Below are 4,580 nucleotides of genomic sequence, written 5' to 3'. Positions count from 1 at the left end.
ACTGTTCCTGCTAAACTGCACGCACAGTTTTTCTTGATACGTTGTTCACCGCCTTAACTGTTAATTATCTGACTGTAAAATTTAATTACTAATGTCAAAGAAGCCTATTGTTAGTCATTCACAAAAACTTAAATTTCAATAAGCAAACAATATCAGGGTTTGTACGGGTCATGAAAAACCTGGAAAGTCATAGAATTTTATAATTTCCTTTTCCGGGCCTGGAAAGTCATGGAATTTAGGTGTGGGTTATAGAGAGTCAAGGAAAAGCACTATGCTGTACTCGAGTGAAAGGCAATAAGATCCAAAGTTGAAAAATAAACTGACAAGTCCAAGAATCAGATTTCATTTCAGTAGAATAAATGATGGTGTTGATACTATTGTGGGAGAGCAATTGCTCAACTTAGGTCATTGAATTTTCAAAAGGTAATGGAAAAAGTCATGGAAAGGCATCATAAATTATACGAACTCTGAATATCCATTACCAAAGATGCTGTGAATACATGTGAAACAATATGTTGCCGAAAGAAATTTTATGAAACACATAACTGAAAATCAATCTCTTGGCTACATCGGACTAGAATGCAATGCAAAGCACTACAGTAATAATTTGGTCTAAAGTTCATGGATAAACAGATAAACAGCAGAAGTGATTGTGATTGATAGTGGATGCTGCAAAAAAACTTGTGACTTGTACTCCTCACCCACTGAGTACTAATGCTGTTAAGGAGGAGAAAGAGGTATTTCTGGTTAAGTTCTTGTTATCAACAAAAGTTATTAAATGGGCATGTTCTACACTTTGGTATTGTTCCGGGCACTAAACCCAGAGGAGGCTGTCATGCATGCAGAGATGGATATACATACATACATAGATGCACATATTATTTCATATCATTACTCTTAGTAATTGTGCTCTTTAACTTCAAGTGGTTTTTTTAATCAGACAAGTTCTCAATGTTTGTCGATGTCTGAAGAATGCAATTCAGCCAGAAATGCGAGGAAAGGTTCCTTTACCTGAAAAGGCAAATCACATTTTTCCCCCATTTCCTGAATCTCCTGCCTAAAATTTTTGAAAACTATATTCCTATCATACTGCTTTCATTCTCTGGTAGAGGTTGGATGAAGAGATCATTGCTAAAGAAGTAGAAAGAGCATGTACGATTTCCTTTACCACTGCACATATATCTTCTATTGGTGACTTTTATTTCATCGGATCTAGCATATACATTGGTTTGAAGAAAACAGTAAAGCTCTAGCCAGCTAAACGACCAATTTTTTGAGATATGTCCAGGTCTGACCCTAATTAGATGCACGCGGATTTCAATAAGCGCCACGAAGTGTCCCCTTGCTCTTCTAGCCAACTTCAACATCACTTGTGTCTCAGAATACAGACAATTTATGTCACAAAGTGTCCCCCAAATGCTGCTCTTTAAGTGAAGATTAACTGCTGCATTTACCCAGAGCTAAAAATAACGCTAACCTTTACCCTTACTTTATTGTTGAAAATAGGTAGCAAATGCTTAGACTTAAAGGGACACTTTGTGTTGGATTTCAAAATTGGGCGTGCATCTAATTAGGGTCAAACCTGGACATAAGTGAATTTTTTGCACACAACATGTTAGAAGAAAAAAACTGTTAAAATATACATGAAAAGAAATTAAACAAACCGTAAATCTCAACGACATATTATAGCTGGCTCTTAGGTGATTAATCAATCTTTTTACAAGGAGTAGTGGCAATAGTTTTTTGTAATTCCCGCAACAACAACAATAAGGGAAAAATTTAACATCTTGTGTACCTCAAAAATAGTTGAAGAACAAGAAAAATGGAATCAAGGAAGGAAAATGGAAAAATGGAAAAAAGGTACATTTTACATTTTTCTGTGCCCAAGAATAGGTTAAAAGTGCTTGCCAAGTCATAAAACTAAATTTCTATTCCCTGTCCATCTTGCTTATCTTAGGAAGAAAATGAAATGAAGTTCTAGGCCTCCAGGACACCCTGCACCCTGGAAATGTCTTGGGTAGGAATAATTAAGGCAGACAGAACAATATTATTTTCAAGGCAGTCCTGCAAGACAAAGCTCATACATGTCGGAATTTCTATGGAAGTGAAACCATGTTCAAATTTAATATTCACATTATCCAATCAGATGCCAAAAAAATATATCTTCGGCTCCTTGTTGGATACTCTACACACATGAACGAATATGTATTTAGTTAATATGGTATCTTTTATGATTTTAACTATATTGATTAAAAATGTTGGAAAAACTTTGCTCTTTGTGAGGGCTCAGTGCACTCATCTTCATGGCATTTCTCTAGATTTACTTCACTTACTTTTTCTTGTTCTTTACAGAAAAAAAGGAGGTGCATTTCGAAAAAATAGGAATGGTTGCGGCTTATGTGTAACTGCATCTCTTTATTATAACCCTCATTGTATCTCGTATTTCATTTCAACTGGACTTTACCTAATCATAATTGTAAGAATTAAATAAAGTCAACCCGTAGCATCAATTACATGGTATATATGTTGTTGTCCATCTACTGCTGCCTTTTTTTGAGTTTCGGTTACTTCAGTGCGCATTAATGATTCAGTTACTTAGAGCTTAGTTAAAGTGCCTATGATATGAAAAACAAGGTATTGACAAAAAAAATATTTGAAAGGCCTTTAAAAATGAAGGAGAATGGAGTTTTCCTGTTTGTGATATTTCATCTTGTTCCAGAGATATTCAAGATTTTTGTAATATGTAAATCAGGTACTGATGACTCACAAGGTGTGACAGAATGGGGCCGAAAACATGAAATAGATAAAATATCTCCAAGTTACGACACAATGAAATTGAAACCTTGGTGAGCATGTAATAGCCTGTTACACCGCAAAATGTAACGTTAACGCGAAAGGTAACAACTTCAGACGCAAATGTAACAATTTCTTTAACACGAATTGTAACAACTTTCTGACGCAAAGTGTAACAACCGTCTTTAACACGAAATGTAGCAACGCAAAATGTGATATATAATGAAGGAGATTTAACCTTCTTGTTAAGCTAAACATCTCCTGACAGGAAAATCATACCAACCTACAGATCACATGATCAGTTCAAGATTTTCTTTTGTTGAAACGAAAAGTTCCATTGTTTTTTTAAATTTTTTTTGTGTTTGTCATGCCAAGTCCGTGTCTTTCTGTTCATGCTCAAGGGTGGATGGCAACTGGACTTAATATCTTTAATATCTTTTACGGGGAGGAGGCGGCATGGCCTAGTGGTTAGGGTGCCGTACTTGTAATTTGGAGGGCCAGGCTTCAAGGTCCGCTCTAACCACTTGGATTTGTTTCACGGTAGCCATGTTCTCAAGTCCAAGGCCACGCTCTGTAAATAGACAACTGGTTTTCCTCCAACCAGTTGGGATTTTTAACATATGTTATGTCAGTTTGCGTATTTATTTAACCAATTTGTAGTGTCCCCAATTAGCAGTACAGTGCTAAATACCTCGACGCTTAAATGAAGTTTCTTTATTTCTAAACAAACAACAACAAAATTCGCACAGCATGCCCAAAGGCACGAACAATTACCTACACCTGTCAGCCACTGTTTGAGACGCTAGTCAGAAGTAACATGACTGAAAAATTGCTTATATTTCCATTATCATACATGGTAGAAGCATGAACCTTGCATGCCCTGGTCAATATCTTGGTTATTTGAAAAACAGTGGGCTAGTATACTGACAGGATAAACTTTAACACTGATAAATTTAAATGATTCTTTCTGCAAATTATGTAACAACTAACATAGCCTGCACGCAGGCGGTTGGATGGTCGAAAAACCGGAATTCATAATGAGGTCGCCATCTTGGATTCGCACGGCTAGGTCTGGGCCAGGTTGAGGGTCGACAAAGCGAGCGAGGGGAGGGGGGCAGAAAGGAGAGAGAAAAACCACCTGCCCGAAAACCAGCCCCCTTTGAGTAGCACAATTTCGCAGCGTCCGCCGGTGGATGCTGTCTTTTGATTGGTCGGCAGACATGCTGTCAATCAACACAAGATTTAAGATTTTTCATATACCGCTCTTATCACCATAGGCAAAATGATGAGCTCGAATGTCGATCGAGCGATTCAAAGTGCTTTAGATTTCTTGGCGACAAGAGAAAGGAGCGTTCTTTTGAAGCGTGAACAAAAACAGGCGATAGTTTACTTAATGGTGAAGATGTGCTGGCCGTGCTTCCCACTGGCTTTGGGAAAAGCATGATATTTACAGTGTTTGCGAGAGCCGAAAGTGAGCAACTTGAAGGTCATCCGGTGTCAGTGCTTGTAATTTGCCCACTCAAGAGCATCATATCAGATCAGATTGTCGAACTGGAAGGTTTGTGTTCAGCAGCAGAATTCACCCCAGAGAGTTCTAGGAAAATTATCGAAGATCCTCCTATCTTCATCTACTGCTCTGCAGAGCAAGCGCTAGAGGAACGCTTCCTTTCGGCCAAAAGACAGATGAAGAAAAAAATAACATAGTTAATCTTGTGTACGTAAATAAGTTTTATTACATCGTTAATCTCAAAGTTATTTTTCTTAACACTCGGCGAATCAAATCTTTC

Source organism: Montipora capricornis, chromosome 3, assembly GCF_036669925.1.
Source record: "Montipora capricornis isolate CH-2021 chromosome 3, ASM3666992v2, whole genome shotgun sequence".
Classification (NCBI taxonomy): domain Eukaryota; kingdom Metazoa; phylum Cnidaria; class Anthozoa; order Scleractinia; family Acroporidae; genus Montipora; species Montipora capricornis.
Note: the sequence above shows the minus strand (reverse complement) of the source record.